This window comes from Monodon monoceros, unplaced genomic scaffold, assembly GCF_005190385.1.
Source record: "Monodon monoceros isolate NGI ecotype Baffin Bay Population unplaced genomic scaffold, NGI_Narwhal_1 Super_Scaffold_19, whole genome shotgun sequence".
Taxonomy (NCBI): domain Eukaryota; kingdom Metazoa; phylum Chordata; class Mammalia; order Artiodactyla; family Monodontidae; genus Monodon; species Monodon monoceros.
In genome coordinates, this window is record NW_021703775.1 from 52,022,228 (window position 1) to 52,033,772 (window position 11,545).

An 11,545-nucleotide genomic window follows, 5' to 3' on the forward strand; every position below is an offset into this window, starting at 1 on the left:
CACACAGCACATCACTGGCAGCACTGATGGGCTCTTTAACCGTGTTGTGTGTGTCTCCCTCCGGTCCACCCTGGAAGGAGCCAAGGTTTCTCCTTCACTTGTAGGCTGAGCCCCGCATCCTCTGAGCCTAGGGTGACACAGAGCTGAACTCCAGCCCCAGCTTTTGGCTCTTTCTTCTTTGTGTCTCTATAACATTTAGCACAGTGCCTGGCACATTGGTAGGGCTTTTATTCTGTGAAAAGGCTAAGATACAGACCAGGGTTAGGTAGAGAGTAAAGAGGGGAGAAGCTACAAAGTTAAAAGACACTTCTGGAAACTTAGAAGGGTTATTCCCATTGTTCACTAGAACAATAGTTCTCAAAGTATGGTTTGGAGACCTCTGGGTCAAAATTATTTTCAAAATAATACTAAGATATGATTTGCCTTTTTCACTCTCATTCTCTCAGGAGTGCACATTGGTGTTTTCCAGAAGCTCCATAATGTCTTATATCACAAAAGACTGAATACAGAAGCAGAGACAAGAATCCAGCTGTCTTCTATTAAGCCAGACACTTAAAGGGATTTGCAAAAATGCAAAACAATGCCACTCTTCTCATTGATTTTTTTCGCTTTGGAAAATATAGCTATTACTCATAAAAACATGCTATGTGTGCTAACATGTAATGGGCTTAGTACGGTGATTTTAAAAATACATGAATAAACATTTTAAACATTTCTCAGTTTTAATTTCTAATACAGTAAATATCAATATAATCAAAATATCAACTATAACTCACATAAATAAAAAGTGCTTTGGCGTCCTCAATAATTTTTAAGAGTGAAAGGGGGTCCTTAAACAAAAACAGTTTGAGAATCTTTGCGCTAGAATAGGAATATTATTTGCTTGTCTGGTAGTCAGCGCCCCTTCCCCCTACCCACCCAATTCCCAGCTCTCCTTCACTCCTGGAGCCTGTGACCGTGGATTTTGGGATTACTCTTAGCTCCAGATAATCCATCAAGTGTGGCTCCCAGGGGCCCTGAGTGCCGGCATGCTAATGAGGACAGCCCTACCGTGAGTCAGGGCCTTAGTGAGGGTCCCTGGGCACTCTCCCTCGCAATGGCCAGTAGGCCTTTTCTTTTCCCTCTTTGTAAAGGCCCATGAGTCTCTCTTATCACCTCGGAAATGACTTGTCTCGTTCCACAGAACTTGACCAATCCAACCACCAGCCCTTCTCGGCTCACAGACCCTTGTCCCAAAGCAAGAGCTAAGAGAACATTTCTCAAGCCCCATCCTTCAGGATGAGCTGACTCCCAATTTTCACTCTCCCCTGGAGATGGCAGGGGGAGTGAGGAGAGAGAGGGAGAAGGGGACGCCCTTTCCAGAAGGCAGCTACAGATTTCAGAGTCCTGTCACTCAGTGATACACACCTCAGAACCCCCCAAATCGACTGACCCAGGAAACTGTCTCAAGGACCAGATGGAAGCTTGCATTGCTCCAAAGAGGTGAAACAGCTCACTGCTCGGTATCAAATCAATTAAAGCAGTTGGAGCACTGGAGGGTCAAGTCACAAAGGAATTAAGATCTGTCTGGAGGATAAAAGGCAGGGGGAAGAACTTATGGGTAGAAATGCTACCATCACCCACATAAATAATAATAATACTAACGTTTATGATTAGCAAATGGGCGTTTCCCCCACAGCAACCCAGGCAAGTACATTAGTAAGATTATTTCCGCTTTACAGACGAGGAAGCTGAAGCTTAGCAAGCTGAAGGCATGTGCCTCCTACCAAGTGGTGGGACTGGATTCTGGCTCCACAACCTTGGCTTTGAAGTATGGCTGTTTAGGGACGAAGTGTTCTGAACAGACAATTGGTTCCCTTTGCTAATTACTGCCCTAAGGAAGGGAAAGAGCGACTCTTCTGAAAGCCACATTAACTGATTGGAAAATGTCAGCTTTCACACTTCATGAGATTACAGGGGGTTCGTTTCCCAAGCAGGGCATCCAGGGGACACACCAGGAAGTGCGGCCCGTCTGGGCTAACATTCTTGAATTCTTTTTTGACAGGGTGGGTGGGAGCTGGAGATTTGGTTACACCTGCCTTCCATGTTTTTCAGGCTAGACTACTGGGCCTCACCTGGAGCTGATCCTGGGTGCCTGCATCACTGTGCGTTTGGGTGCTGGAGCCAACTTCAAATGCTTTCTGAGGAAAAACCTGGCAGGAAAGTGAGTCTCCATGGGCTCACCTCCAGAGGACGTGGGCTGGCCGTCTAGAGAGATGAGTCCCCAGTCTTCTCCACTCCCAGCTGGCTGCTGTTCCCTCACAAGGGGAAGAAGACATTGGTGACCCTCCCACGTACCTTCGGGCAGCACCACCCCCGCCTCACCTCCTCCCAGTGATGGTTGCAGGCTTGGCCAAGGGCAGGAGTAGTTTGCATTTCTTTGCTTTAAGGACATACGGCTCCTTTACTGTTCCAGGGGCTTGAAAACCCCAGGCCAGGTGAGCAGAGAGCTGGGGCCTGCCCGATGGAAGTGGGGCTTCTTGAAGAATTGCTTCCTGAACTGGGCCTTGCTGTGATGCCATTTAAAAAACTGAGTCATTGGCCGGTGGCAAGGCCATCATGAGGAGGCTGTCCATGACCTCCCCCAGCAGCAGGGCCGAGGGTGGTCCCCACCTGAGTCATTCGAACAGACAATTTAGGCGAAGAGCTACACCCATGCAGATTTGTAACAAATAGCTCCCTCCTCCAATTTCTTTCTCTCTCTCTCTCTTTCTCTCTCTCTCTCACACACACACACACACACACACACACACATACACACACACACGCTCTCAGACTCCCAACACCCTGCTGTGACCACCCTCCCCCAGACACTCTGGAACCAGCATAGCTTCTGGGGTTCTCAGTACCAGGTTCTGGACTCCTCCAAAACCTGGATACGTTTTCACTTGGGGACACTCATGAATGATAGAAGTGACATGGCTCCTTTCTTTATATTGCCCTTTAGAGAGCTTAAAGATCAATTAGTGGCTCATAGAGCATGTAAATACAACTTTGAGATATTCTTCCAAAATTAAAGCACATAAAATAATATTATATATGGTACCTGCCATACAAAACTAACAACTGTTAATATTCTGTTATATTTGCTTCAAGTCGATAAAACATTACACAGAAAGCGGAAATGCCCACCATCCTTCTCTAGGACTATTTCCTACCCCCCAACCCTAGCAGTATCCACTATCTTTACTTCAGAGCTTTCTTTTTTAATCTTAATAAATTAAAGAAATTATAGAAATATGTGCGTAGATTAATTTTTTGTACGAATTCTATAAATGGTTCACAAAGTACGCACTGTCCTGCAATGTGCTTTTTCTTTATTCAACGGTGTATTTTGGTCATCCTTTATCGCTCTTTATGTGTATTCTGTTGTATTTTATGGTTCCTTCTTAGCCACCATATATTTTGGGGGGAACAAGGCAGAGCTCAAATATGGAAGGAATTAATAAAATAATGATCTAAATAATGATTAATAAAATAATAGTTATTACTCTAAGAGCTGCTCATCCTGCTATAAAGCTTGAAACAAAGGAAAACAAAATAATGTTGCAGCAGGAGAGACTTGAGCCAGACATCAGGACACCTCCCCTACAGTGTAACGGCCCTTCTAGAGAAGATACCTTCTCTGAGATGGCTTCACTTCTATTCTATCTGGAGGCAAAGAAATGGATGAAATGAAGTGACCCATTAAATTTTTAATCAACTAACAGATCCTGGCAGGGAGCTAGCAGGCCAGCTCTGGGGCTCAATGCCAGGGAAGATAAGAGATCTAGAAATGTTCCCTGACTTCCAGAGCCCTACCATCTTGTTGGGGAGGTAACCCAGGCCACATGCAAGATAGTACAGGAGCATTTGGGGCAGTGTGCTGCAGAGCTTAAGAGAAGGGAGCCCAAGTGCCCTGGGTTTAAATCCTCACCCGGCACTTGCTGGCTCTATGAATTTGTTTAACTTCTTTTTGCCCTGATTTCCTCATCTGTAAAATGGGAATAATAGGGTCATGTGAGAATTAAATATGCTAATTTACATAAAGCTACAAATACAGTACCTGTCACTCAGCAAGCACTACATGTTTCAATATTTGTTAAATCAAAATAAATGTTGTTTGAATGATACAATCATGAACTAGAGTGGTCAGTCCAGAGATGGCTTTTGAGCTGGGGTGATTAGAAATGGTTTCACAGAGGACATAGCAGAGAGGGCAGGATTCAAGACCTGAGTAACTCAGATCCCTTAACCCAGGAGACCTTCTTCAGCAAAGCTTGCCCAAGAAGGTATTTGGGGCAGAGTGAGAAAAGAAGTCAGGCAAGACTGTGGGGTACATGTAGGGAATGGTGAACACTCTGATGAGTGGGGGCAAGGGAAAGTCTCGATGTCAGGACCAAAAATTTGAGATTTATCCTGTAAGAAATAGGGAGCCACTGAAGGTTCCATGCATCAGTTACATGTTGCAAGGAAATGTATCAGTCAGGATAGGCTTTGTAACAAACACCCCCCCCATTTCTCAGTAGTGTCAAACGATAAAGTTTATTTCTTGCTCACAATATACGTTGTCTGCCAGTCAGCTGAGTCTTTGCCCAACCCTGGCTTCACTTTGGGATGCAGAAATGAGGAAACAGACTCCGTCTAGAACATTTTGGGTTTGTTGTTGCAAAGGGGAAAAAGCCCAGGGCAAACAGTGTGCTGGCTATTAAAACTTCTGTGGGGAAGTGACATATATATCACTGGCCAAAGCAAGTCATACAGCTAAGCCCACTGCCAATGGGGCATGGATATAGGTCCTCCTAGGAAGGGGCAGCACATATTTGAGAACAATAATATAACCTCCCCCAGGGAGTTTTAAGATCCTTTCTCATATTATCGCATAGGTTTCTGCTATGATGTTCCCTCCAACCCAGTCACATTGGTATCATGCATTATTACGAACTCTTCTTTAGACCATGATGCTTTAGAATTTGCCTTGAAAACAATATGGATCTCACCCCCACCTCAGGATGCCCCATTAGCTGATTAAAAGGAAAGGGTTCCCCTAAAAAGCATTTTTTCCGCAAGCCTAAGAAATGAATATAATGTTTCTGCTTTTGAGTTACTCAGGCATCTTTGTTGAGGTAAGCCTGTGTGTTCCCCAGTTTGCCTGGTCTTATAATTTTGTAGCCTGCTGTGATTTCTGGCCTATTGATTAACGGGTCTCTCTCTCTCTCTCCACCACAAGCGACCTTAATCTTTTCTTAATTGCTTTAATGGCTGTTCGGCTTCCCTCTTGTGCCTTCCCCCACAATGTTGTTGTTGCAAAGCTTTTGTGTCTTAACTTCATTCCCCAACCGAGGACTTTGCAGGCGAATGAAAGGTGAATTCTCTCTTTGTTTACCCTCTTTTCCTTGTTTTTCCGCTTTTGCTTTATTTCGTCTTTAGCTGTTTTCACATTTCTTAGCCAGCGTGGGGCACTGTCTGAGGTAATTGGGCACAAACAGAAAAATAAACAAAAATATAAAGAGGGAGGCCAATGCCAAGGTCCCCCCTCAGGGACCCCAGCATCCATCCCATCGGCATCTGGTCTGGGCCCTGCGTCTCCCTCTCTCTTCCCTGCTCTCCAAGGCTGGGGAGCAGGCATGCCGCTCCCCTGCCATGCTGAGAGTGTCTGAGGTCTCCCCAAAGCCAGACTACGGTGGAGAGACAGGGCTGGCTTTCCCCTGACATAGTTTGGGGCTCTCTCCTTCCTTAAGAACAGAAGTCCAGGAGCTTCTTCAAATATGCTTCGTTTGTTTATTCATTCACTGATTTATTCACCAACACCGTAGATGCTTCCTGTGTGCCTGCCATTGTGCTAGGGATCATGGGAGACTACAAAAGAGGCACAGACCCTGAGCTCAAATCACTCACAAATCAAACCAGCAGATGTGAAAGAGTAACAAACAAAGCAACATCTCAGGAACCCATGAGAGCTCTGGATAACAAATACTGGAGCAGTTCTGAGGTGAGAGGCCTCAGTGGGCTGGGGATTTGGGCAGACTTCCTGGAAGAGATGGGATTTAAAATGAGCCTTATGGATGGATAGGCCAGACAAAACAGACAAAAGACAAGGCATTTCTGGAGGTGAGAGGAACATAGGATATGGGGAGAGTGAGGGCACAGGAGCAGGAACCCTGACTCCCTTGTGCCCTGGGCCTCGCTGCCATGGCCTGGACAGCTGGGTGCGATGGGAAGTATACATCACACTCAAGGTCCACTTGCACCTGCATAAGACCCTTCCCATCTGGTTCCCCACTTCCCCATTCTGAGACGGAAAGGATGCTAGGGATGTTTAGTAGGTGCCATTCTAAGGGGGAGGCGAAAGGAGGGGGAGAATATTCTTTTTCAACAAGGACTCGGAGGACAAAATTTCTGGAATCTTCTTTGTTGGCCCCACAAAGTCTAAAAGGATTCACATGGAGCCCATGCCTTCCACATGACCCTAGGCCACTGTCTCTGTAGCAGGCTGTTAGGATACCAAGACTACATCGAGGCATCTCGTCATAATCCTTTTGCCAGGCATCCTGAACTGCTTCCTGATGGACCCCATGGGTGTCATCAAATTCTCGGGGGCAGGCTGGGGTCCTCTCCTGCACAGGAATGGACAGGACCCAGGAGCCCACTAGAGTGACTAAGCCAAACTGTTTGATGCCACTGGTGGTGCCAAGGGGTTTACCTCTACTCTTATTTATAAACTCTTAGGGGAGGCAGAACGAGAAAGACCTTTCACTAAACATCTACACCAGTAAGTTAGGGGAGATGTAGAGTATGTGGTTAAGAGTTTATCTCTGCGGTCAGATGGACTGAGTTCAAATCCATGTTCTTTAAAAGTTGAAGGTCTCACTTCTTGATTTTAAAACTTACTACAAAACTACAGTAATCAAGACTGTGTATTATTGACATAAGGATAAACACAGATTGATGGAATAGAGAATCCAGAAATAAACTCATACATTTATGATCAATTGATATTGACAAGGGTGCCAAGACAATTCAATGAGGGAAGACAAATGTTTTCAACAAATGATGTTGGGACAACTGTTATCCACATACAAAAGAATGGATCTGGACCCCTATTTCACCACATATACAAAAATTAACTTAAAATGGATCGTAATGTAAAACCTAAATGTAAGAGCTAGAACTATAAAATTCTTAGAAGAAAACATAGGTGTTGATCTTTGTGACCTTGAACTAGGCAATGGTTTCTAAGATATGACATCAAAGCACAAGACACAAAGAAAAAAATACATAAATTGACTTCATCAAAATTAAAAAGATTTGTGCATTGAAAGGGCACTGTCAAGAAAGTGAGAAGACAACCCAGAGAATGGGAGAAAATAATCACACATCATATATCTGGTAAGGATCTAGTGTTCAGAATATATAAAATGCTCCTAGAACTCAACAATTAAAAGACAAACAATTCAATTTTAAAATGGGCAAAGGTTCTGAACAAAGATTCCTCCAAAGAAGATATACAAATGACCAATAAGCACATGAAAAGATACCTAACATCATTACTTGCCATGAGGGAAATTAAAAACAAAACCACAATGAGATACTACTTAACACCAACTAGAATGGTTGTAACAATAATTTAAAAAAAAACAATATCAAGTGTTAACAAAGATGTGGAGAATCAGAACCCTCATACTGCTGATGGGAATGTAAAATGGTACACACTCTTAGAAAATAGTTTGGCAATTCCTCAAAAAGTCAAACCCAGCAATTTCATTCCTAGGTATATACCCAAGATAATTGAATATATGTTCACACAAACACTTGCACACAAATGTTCATAGCAGTGTTATTTATAGTAGCCAAAAGGCGAAAACGACCCAAAAGTCCATCAACTGACAGATAGCTAATTATGGTATGGTATATCCATACAATGGAATAGTATTCATCCATTAAAAAGTAATGAAGTGTTTATACATGCTACAACATAGATGAAGAATTGAGCTAAATGAAAGAAAGCATTCTTTTAAAAGGCCATAAACAGTATTGCATTTAAATGAAATTTCCAGGTTAGTCAAATCTATAGGAAAGGAAGTAAACTATTAGTTTTCAAGGGCTGGGGGTAGGGTGGAATGGAAGTGACTGCTGAGTATGGGGTTTCCTTTTGAGGTGATGGAATGTTATGGAATTAAATAGTGGTGAGGGTTGCATAATTTTGTAAATATACTAAAAACCATTGAATTTTATGCTCTAAAGAGTGACTTTTATGGTTTGAGAATTGTATTTCAATTAAGAGAGAGAGAGAATGGACTTTGGCATAATGTTCCCAACCATGATGGAAGGGGAAATGAGGTCATTAAAATACTAAAATTAAAAAAAAAAAAAAATCCAGGTTCTTCAAATCTGCCTCTTCCCAGCTGGGTGACCGTGAGTGAGTTATTTAATCTCTCTTTTCTTTTCCCAAAATGGCTTGGTTTACTTAGGAAACATTTCAGAGAAATACATAAAGGCACTTACATATTCATCTTCACATATATATATATACAACAGTTACCCAAGTATTCATCACTAACATTAAAGATGCAAAGATTGTATCATATTTACTTCATATCATACTTTTTAAAAAGAACGGAAACGTTAACAATTAGTTAAAACTCTTCTCTCATTACTTCTTCTTCTTCTCTCTCCAAAGGTAACTAGTGTCTTGAAGTTGGTATTTATTATTCCAGTGCATTTTTTAAACTTTTACTACTTATGTACGTACCTATAAAAAATATATGTAATAGTAATACATGCTGCTTAAAATTTTACATGATGGGTACCATATTTTATGGATCCTTTGAAAATTCCTTTCTTCCCAACTCAACATTATATTCTGAGATTTACCCTTGTGGGTGCCCGTGTGACTGCTGTATGGTACCCTGCTCTGAAGGTAAGCAACTGTTCATTTCTCGAGCTCCTTGAGCACGGGTCAGCAATCTCTTTCTATAAGGACTACAGATTATTTTAGGTCATACAGTCTCTTGCAACAATTTAACTCTACCGTTGCAGAGGGAAAGCAGCCATAGACAGTGTGAGTGTGGCTGTGCACTGATTTAAAATTTGTTCATTCATATAATTTTTTAAAATCAAAATGTTATTTTCTTAGAGCAGTTTAAGGTTCATGGCAAAATTGCGGGGAAAGTACAGAGAGTTATCCCCTGCACATACACCAAACCTCCCCAACCACCAGCATTCCCCACCAGAGTGGTACCTCTGTTACAATTGATGAACCTACAATGACACATCATAATCACCCAAAGTCCATAGTTTACATTAGGGTTCACTATTGGTGCTGGACATTCTATGGGTTTGGACAAATGTATAATGACATGCATTCACCATTATAGTATTATACACAATAATTTCACTGCCCTAAATGTCCTCTGAGCTCTGCCTCTGTGCTCATCCTACTCCCTGCCCCCACCCGTGGCCATCCCTAATCTCTTTATTGTTTCCATAGGTTTATCTTTTCCAGAATGTCATATAGTTGGAATCATACAGTATGTAGCCTTTTCAGATGGGCTTCTTTCACTTGGTAACATGCATTTAAGTTTCCCCCACTTCTTTCCATGGCTTGAAAGCTCATTTCTTTTTAGCGCTGAATAATATTCCATTGTCTGGATGTACCACAGTTTATTTCTCCATTTACCTACTAAAGAACATCTTGGTTGCTTCCAAGTTTTGGCAATTATGAATAAAGCTGCTATAAGTATCCGTGTGTAGGTGTTTGTGTGGATGTGAGTTTTCACTCATGCAATTTTCATGTGTCACAAAATATTATTCTTTTGATTTTTTTTCAACCATCCTTAGCTCAATCACTGTGCAAAAGCAGGTGTTGGGCCAGATTTGGCCTGGTTTAATTTCCCACCTCTGGTTCTCCTAAGGAAAGTCTCCTTTGCTCACAAATGTTGTTGTGTGAGAGGATTCTTCTTCACTGGAAGAAGTGCCAGGGTGTGCCCCTGGGTCAGAGTGGGGATGGAAATAGACAGCACCTGTCCACATCAATACCTGAGCTTGAAAGGAGCACTGACAGCTCGAAAGCTGTTTGCCAGTTTTATGATGTTAGATGCTGTACTTGTTCCTTTCCATAAATTAGTTCATTTAATCTTGGCTTCATGACGCCCTACTATCATCCCCATCTTACTTGAGGGATTTGAAGCTCAGAGGTAAAGTCACTTGACCAGGATCATGCAGTCCATAAATTTTAGAACAGGATTGCTTCCAGGTGTGTCTGACTCTAAAACTTGTGAAGAGAGAGAGAGATAGAGAGAAAGAGAGAGAGAGAGAGAGGTAGAGAAGGGAGGGTAGAGGGAGGAAGGAGGTGCAGAGAGGGGGAGAGAGGGAGAGAGGGGGGAGAGGAAGAGGGATAGAAATGACTGCCAATCCTTTTAGAAGCCTCATGTTGAAGGAAGGGCCCTGGAATCCCAGCCGCTAACAGGTAGAGTTGCCAGATTCAGCAAATAACAATATAGGATGCCCAGTTAAATTTGAATTTCAGATAAACAATGAATAATCATAATTATGCCCCATGCAATATATGGGACATACTTAGACTAAAAAACCACTTGTAATGGCATTTTTCACAGAACTAGAACAAAAAATTTCACAATTTATATGGAAACACAAAAGACCACGAATAGCCAAAGCAATCTTGAGAAAGAAAAAAGGAGCTGGAGGAATCAGGTTCCCTGACCTCAGACTATACTACAAAGCTACAGTAATCAAGACAGTATGGTACTGGCACAAAAACAGAAATATACATCAATGAAACAGGATAGCAAGCCCAGAGATAAACCCACGCACATATGGTCGGTCACCTTATCTTTGATAAAGGAGGCAAGAATATACAATGGAGAAAAGACAGCTTCTTCAATAGGTGGTGCTCAGAAAACTAGACAGCTACATGTAGAAGAATGAAATTAGAACACTCCCTAACACCATATGCAAAAATAAACTCAAAATGGATTAAAGACCTAAATGTAATGCCAAACACTATAAAACTCTTAGAGGGAAATACAGGCAGAACACTCTATGACATAAATCACAGCAAGATCCTTTTTGACCCACCTCCTAGAGAAATGGAAATAAAAACAAAAATAAACAAATGGCACCTAATTAAACTTAAAATCTTTTGCACAGAAAAGGAAACCATAAACGAGACAAAAAGACAACCCTCAGAATGGGAGACAACATATGCTAATGAAGCAACTGAGAAAGGATTAATCTCCAAAATATACAAATCAGCTCATGCAGCTCAATATCAAAAAAACAAACAACCCAGTCCAAAAATGGGCAGAAGGGGCTTCCCTGGTGGCGCAGTGGTTGAGAGTCCGCCTGTCGATGCAGGGGACACGGGTTCGTGCCCTGCTCCGGGAAGATCCCATATGCCGCGGAGCGGCTAGGCCCGTGAGCCATGGCAGCTGAGCCTGCGCGTCCGGAGCCTGTGCTCCGCAACGGGAGAGGCCACAACAGTGAGAGGCCCGCGTACCGCAAAAAA